At 44.2% G+C, this 14,694-nt stretch overlaps 1 protein-coding gene and 1 long non-coding RNA gene across 3 annotated transcripts in view; one reads left to right on the top strand and one right to left on the bottom strand.

Moving 5' to 3' along the window:
* dph1 (diphthamide biosynthesis 1) overlaps positions 1-14,694 on the top strand; it is an 831,546-nt gene that overhangs the window by 572,312 nt on the left and 244,540 nt on the right. The window lies entirely within an intron of this gene.
* LOC134337090 (uncharacterized) overlaps positions 734-14,694 on the bottom strand; it is a 50,451-nt gene continuing 36,490 nt past the window's right edge. Inside the window, exon 3 of the long non-coding RNA XR_010015929.1 lies at positions 734-838. This is a non-coding gene — a long non-coding RNA (uncharacterized LOC134337090). The remainder of the gene's footprint in view (positions 839-14,694) is intronic.

Raw genomic sequence — 14,694 nt, 5'->3', positions numbered from 1 at the left:
GAAACGTTTCTACATATCAAAATATTTATCATAAAAAGCAGTAGATAGTAAAAAACTAAATTAAATCAATATTTGTGTGACCATCCTTTGCCTTTAAAACTGCATCAATTCTGTTAGGTAGACTATTGTGCAGTTTTATAAAAAAAATCAGCTGGTAGGTTGTTCCAAGCAACTTGAAGAACTTGTCCCAGTTCTACTGCAGTCTTTGGCTGTCGCGCTTGCTTCTGTCTCGCCAGGTAATCCCAGACAGCCTCAATGATTTGGAGTTCAGGGATCTGTGGAGGCAATACCATCTGAAACCATATAAAAAATCCAGTGTGCTTAAGACTTTTGCACAGTACTAAAACCTGTCTATTAAATGATTAAATGTTGTAATTGTATGTACCTCAACCACTTCCTCTGCTAACTAATTCTATCTGTGCACCATCCTCTGCATGAAGTTTTCCCTCAGATCCCCTTTAAACTTTTTCCCTCGCACCTTAAACCTATGCCCTTTAGTTTTTTTCCCCCTTTCAAAGGGGAAAATACTGAGTGCATTCACCCTATCATGATTTTATACACTTCTATGAGGTCACCCCTCAGCCTCCTATGCTCCAGAGGATAAAGTCCTAGCCTGTCCGACCTCTCCCTATAACTCAGGCCTTCGAGTCCTGGTATTAGTCTTCCCTGTGGTAAATAATGCAAGTTGGGCAAAATTTTATAAAATAGCTCAACTATTTATTTTGGCCAGTAGTTCAGACTGGCATGGATAGAATGGAATCTCCTTCCTCTTGTCTCCATGGCAACAGTGCTAAATTAAAATGGAAAATCTGGAAATACTCAGCAGGTCAGGTAGCTCCTGTGGAGAAAGAAACAAAGTTAATGGTTTCGGTTGATGACCTTTCACCCGAGCAATGAAAAGTTAGAAATGAAACTTCAAGTTTTATGTGAAGAGAGGGGTCATAGAATGATACAGCTTAAAAACAGGCCCTCTGGCCTAGCTGGTCCATGACAATGACAGCATCCTCCCTGTTAGTCCTAGTTACCTGTGTTCAGCCCAGAACACTGCAGACTCCTTCTCTTCATGCATCTATCCATATGCCTCTTAAATGTGGCATTATCATCTACCCCGACTACTTCCTCTTGTTTCTCATTCCAGATAGCCACTACCCTCTGTAATAGAGTTACCTCTCAAGCCTCTTAAATCTACCCCCCCCCCACCCCATCTTGTATCTGTCCCTCTAGTTTTAGACTTTTCAACCTTAGGAAAAAGAGTATAACCGCCCACCTTATCCGTGCTCCTCATGATTTTATAAATTTCAATAAGGTCACCTCTCATTCTCCTGCACTTCAAGGAATAAAGATGCATTGTGGCCAACCTCTCCCTCTAACCCAGATCTTTCAGTCCAGGTAGCATCCTCATCTCTTCTGCCCCCTCTCCAGTTTGACAGTGACTACCCTATAATAGGGTGGCCAGATTGTGGACTGAGAGTGGGAAGGGGGCAGGGAGAGGGGAATTATGGTTGGGAAAAGGGGAAGGGAGAGGGGAGGGAGAGGGAAGCACCAAAGAGACATTCTGTAATGATCAATAAACCAATTGTTTGGAATCAAATGACCTTGCCCGCTGTCTCAGGGCTGGGTGAGTCTGTACCTGCGCCACCCCCCACCCCTGGCACTCCTTCTCTGCCAGCTGTCCCACATCCCTCCCGCAGCACTCAACCCTCGACATTCCCAACATTCCTGCCAGGTTTACAAGCTCGTTCTCTGCTCCATATTGACAAATAGATAGATAGGTACTTTATTGATCCCAAAGGAAATTGAAGTCTCACAGTAGCATTCAAGTGCACAGATGTACAAATATTAGAAGAAAAGTAAGAAAGAATAATAAAAAAAAGTTACCTTAAAAATAAGATGTACAAGATTTACAAGTCAAAGATTACAAGTCTTACAAGTTCACACTGATAAGATAGTAATACAAGAATTATCATAATATTATACAGTAATGGGTACGCATTCACACAGTCCAGATAAGAATTAATGGTAGTATTGCATAGCGTGTCCACAATAGCAAGGCATGGTAAACAGAGCTTAAACAGCTCTGGTAAACAGGTTAATAACAGTCTAATAGGAGGGGGGGGTCATCACTTCCCTGACTATAGGTTGACTCATTATAGAGCGTTTTGGCTAAGGATAAGAATGACCTCATATAGAGCTCTTCGGAGCAGCACAGTTGTCTTAGTCTACTACTGAAAGTGCTCCTCTGTTCAGCTAAGGTGACATGCAGAGAGTGAGAAACAAAGTCCAGAATTGTTGGGATTTTTCAGAGAGTTCTCTGTTCTACCACAGCTTCCAGTGTGCCCAGTTTGACTCGTATAACAGAGCCAGCTTTTCTGATCAGTTTATTGAGCCATTGCCCAACACACCACTGCACAGAAGATTGTACTGGCGACAACAGACTGGTAGAACATATGAAGGAGAGGCCTGCATATTCCAAAGGACCTCAGTCTCCTCAGGAAGTAGAGGCAACTCTGGCCCTTCTTGTACACGGCCTCTGTTTTGGTGCTCCACTCAAGTCTATCATCCAGGTGCACCCCCCAGGTACTTGTAGGTCCTCACCACATCCACGTTCTCACTGTTAATAGTAACAGGGAGCAGTGCAGGTTTGGTCTTCCTGAAGTCCATCACCATCTCCGTTGTCTTACTGATGTTGAGCTGCAGATGATTCAGCTCGCACCATTCACCGAAGTCCTCCACCAGGGCCCTGTATTCATTCTCCTGTTCTCCCTTTATACGCCTAACTATAGCATCAAAGTCATCAGAGAATTTCTGCAGATGACATGACTCAGTGTTGTATCTAGTGTCTGAGGTATACAGGGTGAACAGGAGGGAGCCAATAGAGTCCCTGTGGGGTCCCAGTGCTGCTTATAGCCATGTCTGACACACAGCTCTGAAGCCGCACAAAACTGTGGTCTGCCAGTCAGGTTGTCCATTGTCCTGCATACAATGGAAATGCCAACCTGCATTGAATGAAGCTTTTACCTCAGCAATGAGGGCTGTATGGTATTGAAGGCAATTGAGAAATCAAAAAAACATGATCCCCACAGTGATGCCCTGCTTATCCAAATAGGAGTAGGCTCTGTTCAGATTGGAGTCAACATCGTCAACTCCAATGTGCTCCTGGTAGGCAAACTGCACGGGATAGAGGGCTGATCTGACCAGGGATCAGAGCTGCGCCAGGACCAGCCTCTCTAGGGTCTTCATGATGTGTGAGGTTAGGGCCACTGGACAGTAGCCATTCAAGACTTTTGGTCGGCCCTTCTTGGGCACTGAGACTACCCATGATGTTTTCTGCACAGTCGGGATCCTTTCCAGGCTGAGAGTCAGATTGAAAATGTGCTGGAGAACTCCACACTGCTTGCTCAGCACACTCCTTAAGAACCTTGGGGTTCACGCCATCTGGTCCCACTGCTTTGCCAGGTCTGAGTTTCCCCAGAGCCCAACTCACCTGCTCAGTAGTGACAGTGAGTCTATGATGACTGGGGAGTTGGTAGAAGTGGGGGCTGGAGAGGTGAAGATTGGGACAGTAGCAGTTGGTATGTGGAGGTGTGGATGGTAGGTGCAGGGGAAGGAGGGGGTGTAGACAGTGGTAGTCTGTGTTGTTCATCCGCGTGTTGAACTGGAGGGGGGAGGGGGGAGGAGGGAGGAGGGAAGGTGTTGGTGCTGAGGCTGAGGGAGCATTGGTTGCCTGGGCACCTGGACTGGTGTGCTGAAGGGCGTGTGAACAGGAGGGTAATTGTCAACTTTTTAACTTTTTGACATGACTGTTTGTGAGATCCTACTCTGTGGAAATTGTCTGCCAGTTTCTTAACTACAAAACTGACTGGGTGTTTATAAACATCATGAAGACCCTTCCACTTTTCTCTTTTCATTTTTTTAGTTTTCGTTTTCTCCCTTACTCCACGTACTTTGTCTGCAGAATCTTAAACACTGCCAGCGCTCATTGTTTAACAACATGGTGAATATTTCACTGACAGATCCCCTCCAACCATCTGAAGAAATCAGTGTAACTGAAGTCTTCAGTGCATTTCAGGTTCTGCCTGGTGACAACCAGAACTTTGGTAACCGTAACTTTCAGCTCAATCCCCAATTGGCTTGTGAAGGTTATAATTCCACCAGAACCTTTCCAGCTGAACCTCTTCTTGTTTGCCATCCATCACATTAATGGCTTTATGTTTCTAAGTGGCTTTCGTGTCACATTAACATTCCTGAAGGTGCTGATTTGGGACTGGCCCCAGCATTGCTGGAACCAGTAATTGCTACATATATCAAGGAGGTTTACAATGAGCCAGAAGGAGGCAGGCTAATTGGTTGTTGGAACGTTGGGAGACTATGCTTCGAGTAGCATTTGTTTTTGGTAAGGACCTCGGAAGGAAAAGAGAACTTCTTTTTATTTCACGGTTAATTGTGAGTGGGAATTGGAAAGTTTAATACAGGAGAGACTTCTGCGAAAAAAAAAGGATTTTTAAAGAATTCCAGGGTTGCCATACCTCAGCAGAAACAGGACAGTGCTTTCATTTGCATCTCATTAATGCCAAACTGATTATACAGATAGAATGGGAGTATAGGACGCTGAGCACTGAAACCCCTCCTGATGAAAACATTTGTCAGATTCAAGCTCAGAATCACAATCACAATCAGGTTTATTATCATTGGCATATGTCATGAAATTTGTTGTTTTGCAGCAGCAGTACAGTCCAATACATAAAGTATATGATAAATTATAATAAGATATATATACACACACACACACACACACACACACACACACACACACACACACACACACACACACACTCACTCACAGGACTCTGCAAAAGGACTGTGGCACACATATATAGCAAGGGTGCCCAAGACTTTTGCACAGTACTGTATTTGTCAATGTGGAGTGGGGAGTGAGTTTGTAAATCTGGCAGGAACAAAGGATGTTGGGGATGGCAAGGGTGGAGTGTCACGGGTGTGGGACAGGTGGGACAGCAGGGGCAAAAGTTTGCGGGTTGCAAACACACATAGTACTGTGCAAAGGTCTTAGGCACCCTAGATGTATATATACTTATATATATTTTTCCTATAATAAATTAAATAAGTAGGGCTAAAACTGAGGAAAAATAGTGAGGTAGTGTGCATGTGTTCATTGGCCATTCATAAGTCTGATGATGGAGGGGATGAAGTGGTTCTTAAAACATCTTCTCTGATGCTAGTAATGAGAGGAGCGTATGTCCTGGACGTTGGGGAGACTAGTGCCCATGAAGGAGCTGAATGAGTTTAAAATACTTTAAACAACAGGAATTCTGCAGATGCTGGAAATTCAAGCAACACACATCAAAGTTGCTGGTGAACGCAGCAGGCCAGGCAGCATCTCTAGGGAGAGGTGCAATCGACATTTCAGGCCGAGACCCTTCGTCAGGACCTCTTTACAATACTTTACAGCTTTTTCCAATCATGTGCTGTGCAGTGGCCCCTCCAAACCAGACGGTGATGCAACCATATAGGATGCTCTCCACAGTAAATTTATAGAAATTTGCTGAAGCCTTTGGTGACATACCAAATCTCCTCAGACTCTGAGTGAAATATAGCCATAGTTTTCACAGAGATTGATCTTGAGTTTTATTTAAACCACTTGTGTGATGTGGATTACTTTTGTGAGACAGAATTCAGCCTGGAAAAGTGTAAAGTGATTCACTTCATACGGTCAAACTTAAAGGCAGAATACAGGGTTAACGGCAGGAATCTTGGTAGTGTGGTCGAACATAAGGATGTTGAGCTTCACACCCGTAGATCACTCAGACTTTCTGCACTAGTTGGTAGGGTTGTAAAGAAGATGTATAGTGTGTTGGCCTTCATTAGTCAGGAGATTAAGTTTAAGATCTACGGAATAATGTTGGAGCTCTATAAAACAGTGACCTGGAATATTGTCTGGTCACCTGATTACAGAAAGAATGTACTGTAGAAGCTTTAGAGAGGCGATTTACCAGGATGCTGCCTGGATTGGAGGGCATGTCTTACGAGGAAATATTGAGTGAGTTAGGGTTTTCCCCTTTGGAGCAAAGGAGGATGAGAGGTGACATGGTAGACATGTGCATGATGATAAGAGGCTAGATCAAGTGGACAGCCAGAGACCTTTTCCCAGGCCAGAAGTGGCTCATAGGGAGGTGTATAAGTTTAAGATTTTTGGAGGAGAGTATAGGGGGATGTCAGAGGTAGTGTTGTTATACAGAGAGTTGTAGGTGAGTGGAATGCACTGCCAGGGTTGGTGATGGAGGTAGATATATTAGTAACATTTAAGACACATGTGGATGATAGAAAATGGAGGGCTATGTGGGAGGGAAGGGTTAGATTAATCTTAGAGTAGGTTAAAATGTCGGCACAACATCATGGTCCGAAGGGCCTGTACAGTGCTGTACTGTTCTATGTTCTAAAACCTCCACCTGTTGTCCCTCCTTAGTTTCCACAAAGGTAGGGTTAACATATCAAGCAGAACAATGATGAGAGAGCTAATTGGGAGGGTGCATGTCCCTCAGAGGTGATGGGGTTGCCATGTACCTGCCTCCCTTCCCTTTCTGTTTGATGGAATGTGTGCTAATCTCGGCAGGGCTGTTAAAGAAGAGGTGGCTGGAATCTTATCACCTGCGAAGCTGATCTGATAGAGGTTTTCAAGATTGTGCAAGACTATGATTTAATAAATATTGAGACGATGTTAACATTTGTCCAGAACCAACAGCTATAAATGTTCAATGGAGTTAAAGAGCACAGAAATAGGCCCTTGAGCCCATCATACCCATGCTGCCTTAAAGTACCCACCTATACCAACCCCATTTACCAACCCATAGTTCATAGTCTGTAATCCCATGGCTTTCAAGTGTATATCTAGATACTAGAAAAGGTCTCCCACAGATCCCCTTTCACCCCTGGCCACAAACCTATGTCCCAAACCTTTAGATACCATTGTTTTGAGGAAACATTTCCTCTTTCTACTTTATATAGAGTGCTGTGCAAAAGTCTTAGACACACACAGAGCACTGTAGTAATTTTATGTAGTGCAATATACTGCTGCCACAAAAAAAAACAAATTTCATGACATATATGAGAGATGATAAACCTGGTTCTGATATGGGTCTCTATTGTAGACTGGGAGTGGGAAGGGGGCAGGGAGAGGGGAATCATGGTTGGGAAAAGGGGAGGGGAGAATGGAGGGAGTGGGAAGCACCAGAGAGGCATTCTGTAATGATCAATAAACCAATTGTTGAGAATCAAATGACATTGCCTGGTGTCTCAGGGCTGGGTGTGTCCACATCCATGCCACCCCCCCCCCCCGCCCCCATCCCTGGCAATTCTCTACCACCTGCCCCATATCTCCACTGTGGTGCCCCATCTTTACTATTCCCAACACCCTTTGCTTCCACCAGATTTATAGACTTGCTCTCCGCTCCACGTTGATAAATACAGTACTGTGCAAAAGTTTTAGGCATCCTAGCTATATGTATATATGTATATCTAGGGTGCCTGACTGTTCATGTATATACATATATGTGCCTAAGACTTCTGCACAATATTTTGCCTCTGTAACGTCTTCCCTTAGCCTCATTTCATGACATCCACACACCCATCTTCCACTCTGCGCTCAAAGGCCAGCGAGCAGGAGGCATGGGGGGTGCTGTCAGTCGGCGTGCCTGAAGTTCAAGCCTGGAGTTTGGGGTCCTGCCATCAGTTCGTCTGGGGGTTGATGTCCCCAGCACATCTATAGGTTGTGTTGGTCGTTTGTTTTAATGTACATGTGATAAATCTGAATCTGAATCAACATCAATCCAATGTTGTGCTTTAGTAACAATAATCGAGGAGATTGGATCACATTCACACTGTTTTCCCCCAGTTCCTGCCCCAAGATCAGAAAGAATCAGAGGAACCCACCAACAATGTCAGCACTCGTCAGAGGCAAACACAGCTGAGGGAAGTTGATGGGAATTCCTCCCATATTCCGTTACCAGTGAAATGCCTCAGGATGGACCCGATGACTGGTTCATCTCCTTGCTGCTGGTATAGCTCCGTGAGGCCAGGACTTCAGTATCCCCACTCTGGGCTGTGACGTGGTGGATATCTCACTTGTTACTGTACTGGGAGAGCCAGCCTGGTTTATAAGCTCCAATCTAAATTGTTGGCCTGACCCATCCTTCACCTGGACCAGCACAAATCAATTGAAAGCCAAATAAATTGCTTGCTCCAATTTAGCGTGTTAGAAACTAGAAACAACTGGTCACTGGATGAGAATGAGGGGAGAAAGTGGAATAGAAATAAAACGGTCTATATAAGAAAATAAATTCTTTAAGGTAGAATTCTCTCATCTCTTAAGTCACGGTTGGAGATTCCAATTGTACCTTTGCAGTCTGATCTCAGCTCCCAGACAACTTGTGCCTGCAGCACACAATTGCTATGAACCGATCAATTGGCTCTGAGACGTTGTACTTAGGAATTTATACATTACAGCCGAGAGTGGGGATGCTGAACTCCTGGCCTCCCTGAGCTGTAGCAGCAGCAAGGAGACAAACCAGTCATCGGGTCCATCCTGAGATGGCAATGGAACTTCCCTCAACTGTGTTTGCCTCTCATGAATGACGGCATATCCTCAGTGAGTTCCTGTTACTCTTTCTACTTTGCTGCCTATTCAGAAACTGGGGGGAAATGGTGTGAATGTGATCCAATCTGTGCCTCAGTGATGTGGGTTCCTGTTATACCTCCTGCTCTGCTGCCCACTCTTGGGGCAGACACCGAGCAAAAACACTGTGAACTGTTCTTCCCCTCCACTATCAGATTTCTGAACGGACAGTAAACCAACCATGAACACTACCTCTCTACTTTTATTCAGTTTTTTGCACTGCTTATTTAATTTTATTATGTATTTTCGATTGTAATTTATAGTATATTTATGTATTGTTCTGTACTGCTGCAGCAAAACAACACATTTCAAAACATATGTCACTGATATCAAACCCGAATCTGATGCTGAGTGTCTGAATATGATCCAATCTATGCTTCAGTGATGCGAATTAGAGAGGAATTTTGAGGTGGTCTCTCCCACTGTCTGTCAAAATAGCAAACTGGCATATTTTACATTCGTTCGAGAGCACAGATGGAGCCTTCGTGCAAAATCCCATTTCAAAGGAGGTGTAGGAGTTGTTTCTGTACACGAGATTGAAAGGACCTTTTCATCCATCCAGTTAGACTCAACAGTTCTCAGCACTGTGGCTTGTCTCCCTTCCTGACTCCACTCCTTAATTAGAGCAGTCACTTCATAAATATTTCCAGGCTTTCTGCTTCTGACAAGAAATTTACAGTCACCAACTCGGTGGCCAGATTCAGATTCATATTTGTTTATTTATCATATCAGGATATATAGTGAAATGTCTTTTTTGCGTTAACAACCAACACAGCCTATGGATGTGCTGGGGGTAGCCCGCATGTATGGACATAAAATGGCCCATGATGACATTTTTCAAAATCGGAGGAAAATCCTCAAAATTCCTCAATCCACATCACTAAAGCACAAAATCAGATCATTGTTTCAGATTTGTTTATCATACAGGACTGTGCAATATTTTGTAAAATTCTTTTGTATTTCTTTTTTTTTCTGTAAATATCTGTAACAAAATGAAGGTGAAGGCAGTATAAGGTAACTTATAGAATGGATATCAGAGGTGTGTTTTACTCAAGAGCGATGGGTGCGTGGAACGTCCTGCCAGGGGTGGTCAAAGAGGAGCATGGGAGAAAAGTGAATGACAGAAAAGTGGAGGGCTTTATAGGAGGGAAGGGTTAGGTTGCTCTTTGATGTTGGCACAACATCCTGGGCCAAAGGGCCTGAAATGTCCTGTAGTGGTCTCTGTGCCACGATCTATGTTGATAATAAAATTCCTTTGAACTTTGAATCTTATAAGCAGTGTTTACAAAGAAACACTAATGAAACATAAGTTATGCATATGCATAAATTATCAGGCAGCCCTCATGAAGGGTTGCAACCTGACAAGTCAACTGTTTATACCTCTCCATAGATGCTGCCTGTCCTGCTGTGTTCCTGCGTCATTTTGGTGCATTTCTGTAAATCATACACAATTTTTACAGGAAAAAAATCCAAGAAGTCCAAAGTCCATTTTAGTGCAGAGTGATCAAAGTGGTCATAGTGTTGCCAAACTAACGTGATTAGGATTGCATCAGTTGGTTCAAGAACCGAATGGCTGAAAGGAAGTAGCTGTTCTTGAATCTGGTGGTGTGGGTCTTCAGACTTGTGCACCTCCTGCCCAGTGGTAGCCGTGAGAAGATGGCATTGGCTGGACAGTGGAGATCTTTGATGATGGATGTTGCCTTCTTAAAGCTCCTGAGTTGAAATGTATAATCAAAGATGCAATGTCCAACAGCGATGAGGAGGAATATCTTTAGCCAGAGGGTGGTAAATATGTGGAATTCATTGCCACAGAAGGTTATGGGGAGAAGGCAGAAGAATGGGGTTGAAAGAAATAATAAATCAGCCATGCTGAAATGATGGAGCAGACTGGATGGACTGAATGGCCTCATTCTGCTCCTATGTCTTACGGTCTTAATGGTCTAAACCACAAGGCATTAAATCAGGGGTTCCAATCTGGGGTCCACCTCAGTTAATGGTAGAGGTTTGTGGTATAAAAAAAGGTTGGGAACCTCTGAAGAAAAGTCCTTAGTTACTGTAGGAGCAGGGCTGTGGTGTAGCCATACTGAAAAGCATTTAAAGAAGTTAGTTTCTTTGAATAAAAATTTCCTTGACTTCAGGAGATAGCTCATTGTCAGATATATTTTTGCTTTCCAAGTTGGCAGCTCCGGTAGTGCGGCAGCTCCTCTGTGTTATTCTAGAGTGGAGGCTTTCAGTGTGGGAAATGTGGTGGCCGGTTTATGCATGATAAAGATCCACAACACAAAGGAGATAATAGCCTGTTTTTAAAGTGGCTCAGACATACAACTGGTAATGATGCTACTGCTGAGCCAAAACATCTCAGGTAGATCTGCTCCTTGGTTTCAACTCTGAACGACCCGTCGACATTTAGCAGTTTTTATCGATGCACCAGAGAAAGCATTCCGTTTGGAATCATGGTGGCTTGGTACACCAACTGCTCTCCACGTGAACGCAAGGAACAGCAGAAAGTTGTTCAGCACATCATGGCAATTTATGGACTCTGTCTGTATTTCTCAATGCCTCTGTAAAGCAGATAGTATCATCAAAAACACCTCTCACCATGGACATTCTCTCTTCTCCCCTCTCCCGTTGGGCAGAAGATACAAAGGCCAGAAAGTGGTTAGCACAAAGCTTTAAGTGAAAGGCACCATTTGCATTAATTTAAATCAGTGAGGATGTGCTAGGGGTGGCCCACAATGCCCCCAGCGCCAACGTAGCATGCCCACAACTCACAAACCCTAACCCTTATGTCTTTGGAATGTGGGAGGAAACCAGAGCACCTAGAGGAAACCCATGGAGTGACCAGGAGAACGTAGAAACTCCTTACAGGCAGTAGCAGGAATCGAACCCTGATCTTAAAGCTGGTGTTGTAAAGTGTTGCACTGTATGGTACCACGGCCACACTTACGAGCTGCCCCCATCACATTTCGAACTATGTTGACCCGAACGATGCATTTCACTGTATGTTTCATTGTAAACGTGACAAATAAAGTGAATCTTTAAAGTAAATTTTATCTTACAAATTATTCATTATCCTGACTTGAACACACAGTGCTGACCCTTCACCATCTCAGGGTCTGAATCCTTGAACTGTCCATGGTGTGAATACCTTCAGGCACAGACTACAGCAGTTCAAAAAGGCACCTCATTACCACCTTCTCAAGGTTACAGTCATAGAGTTATGGAAGAGTACAGCACAGAAACAAGCCCTTCAGCCCATCTAGTCCATGCCAAACCCTTAAACTGCCTACTCACATCAACCTGCACCAGAACCAAAACCCTCCATACCCCTACTATCCATGTACCTATCCAAATTTTTCTTAAATGTGAAATCGAGCTCGCATTCACCACTTTTTATTTTCACTGCTTTCTCGAAGTCGTGTGAGAAGATTGAGCAAAGTGATTTAAATAATTGAATTCCTCCTAAGTAGGAATAGCCATTCAGTGGAGAAGCAGCAGTTCACTAGCCTACCAAAGATTGTGACCCAAGTAAACTTTCACAAGTTATCCCCGGCGTTCACACTGACATCCAGAACCTCCTGTTTAATTTGATTCTTCACCAAGTCCAGCTGAATTTTACAGGGGTGTCATTTCTCTTGCTGAGAGCAGGGGCATAAACCAGCAACTCATAAACACAAGAAATTCTCTGGATGCTTGAAATCCAGAGCAACGCACACACAAAATGCTAGAGGAATGATTTATGGCTGTTCACCCTCCCACTTAAGAATGCTGAGGACACGATCTGAGATGTCCCAGAGCCTGGCACCCGGGAGACAACATACCATCCAGGAATCTCGTTCTCGCCCACAGAAACTCCTGTCCATTCTCCTAAGTAACGAATCCCCTATCACCACAGCTCGCCTCTTCTTCCCCCTTCCCTCCTGAGTCACAGAGGCAGACTCAGTGTCATGTACGAGGGGTGATTGATAAGTTCGTGACCTACGGTAGAAGGAATCAGTTTTAGAAAACCTAGCACATTTATTTTTCAACTTAGTCCCCTCCCACATGTACACACTTAGTCCAGCGGTCGTGGAGCATACGGATCCCTTCTTTGTAGAAGTAGTCCACGGCAGGGATGATTGATAAGTTCATGGCCTAAGGTAGAAGAAGATGAGTTATTAACTTCAAACTTTCTGCATTATCACTCAAAGAGTTGAACTGCACGTGCATGTAACAAGAGCGTCTTGGAACTCCAGGTGGTCCACAGCAGGGGTGATTGATAAGTTTGTGGCCTCGGGTAGAAGGAGATGAGTTATACAGCTCTCGTTACATGCATGTGCAGTTCAACTCTTTGAGTGAAAATGCAGAAAGTTTGAAGTTAATAACTCATCTCCTTCTACCTTAGGCCACAAACTTATCAATCACCCCTGCTGTGGACCACTTTCTGGAGGTTCAAGATGCCGACTTCTACCACGACTGCTGGACTAAGTGTGTAAATGTAGGAAAAATAAATGTCTTTTCTAAAATTGACTCCTTCTACCCTAGGCCATGAACTTATCAATCACCCCTCATATATGTGATGGTTCCTTCCAGAACACTGCAATATACACAAGTGATCACTTTATTCAGCACCTCCTGTATCTAATAAAGTGGCCACTGGGTGTATGTCTGTGGTGTTCTGCTGCTGTAGCCCATCCAGTTCAAGTTTCAATGTGTTGTGTGTTCAGAGATGCTCTTCTGCACACCACTGTTGTAATGTGTGGTTATTTTAGTTACCTGTCAGCTTGAACCATTCTGGCCATTCTCCTCTGACCTCTCTCATTAACAAGCTGCTTTCACCCACAGAACTGCAGCTCACTAGATTTTTTTTTGTTTTTCACCCCACTCTCTGTAAACTCCAGAGACTGTTGTGTGTGAAAATCCCTGGAGATCAGCAGTTTATGAGATACTCAAGCCACCCTGCCTGGCACCAACAATTATTCTACCCCATTCTGACATTTGATCTGAACATCTTAACCATGTCTGCATGCTTTTATGCACAGAGTTACTGCCACATGATTGGCTGATTAGATGTTTGTATTAATGAGTTGGTGTGCAGGTGTACCTAATAAAGTGGCCACTGAATGTATATGCCTATATTTAGGTTAACGGCTTCAGCTTGTCCTCTTGCAAAGCTGTCCACTGTGCTTGAAAATGAAAAGTCATAAAACATTAATAAAAACTGTGCCTTATAAATAAGGTGCAGCCTGTGACTTTTATGGTCAAGTGCCCATATCTATGATTTTTTGATTCTTCCTGATGGGCATTAAAACCTGCAACACGTCTGAGAGGCTGCATAGTTCAGTGAGGCTAATGCACTGCACAGACAGCTGAGTGAATGTGCAAATGGAAGGATAGGAGTGATTACCTTCCAAGATTGCCCCAGCGACTCCAGGGAGTAGTTATTAATGTCCAGGATTTCTGCAGAAAAGACAGTGGTGTGCCACCATTGAGCACATTTTCAAGAAGAGCTGCCATTGGACAGGAGGTACAGGAGCCCTAGGTCCCACACCGCCAAGTTCAGGGGCAGTTGTAACCCCTCAACCATCAGGCTCCTGAACCGGTGCGGACGATTTATCTCACCTCAACGTTGAACTCATTCCGCAACCTACAGACTCACTTCCAGAGATTTTTTACAATTCATATTCTTGGTATTACTTATTTATTTTTAAAATAAATAAAAGAGAAGATGGCGGCGCGACGCAGCGCGCGCGGCCTCTCCGGTGAATGAGTTATTTGTCAAGTAGGGGACCGTGCACAATTCTGATTTGATGGAGACAGACGTGAGAGTACAGAGGAACATCTGGTGAAACTTCTGAAATGCCTGCTTCGCTGCCGCTGTTACTGTGTGGTCCGGAATCTCCGGAGGAGAAGGCCTCGAATCCTCGGCTTTGCTTGCTTCGGCGGCCTGGATGAGGTCGAAGACGCTCGGCAGAGGAGGGCACTCGGGAGGCTGTATCGGAGGGGCTAGTCGGAGGCTCGAAGTTTTC

Source organism: Mobula hypostoma, chromosome 23 (genome assembly GCF_963921235.1).
Source record: "Mobula hypostoma chromosome 23, sMobHyp1.1, whole genome shotgun sequence".
Classification (NCBI taxonomy): Eukaryota; Metazoa; Chordata; class Chondrichthyes; order Myliobatiformes; family Myliobatidae; genus Mobula; species Mobula hypostoma.
This window is presented reverse-complemented; position numbering and strand designations above follow the sequence as displayed.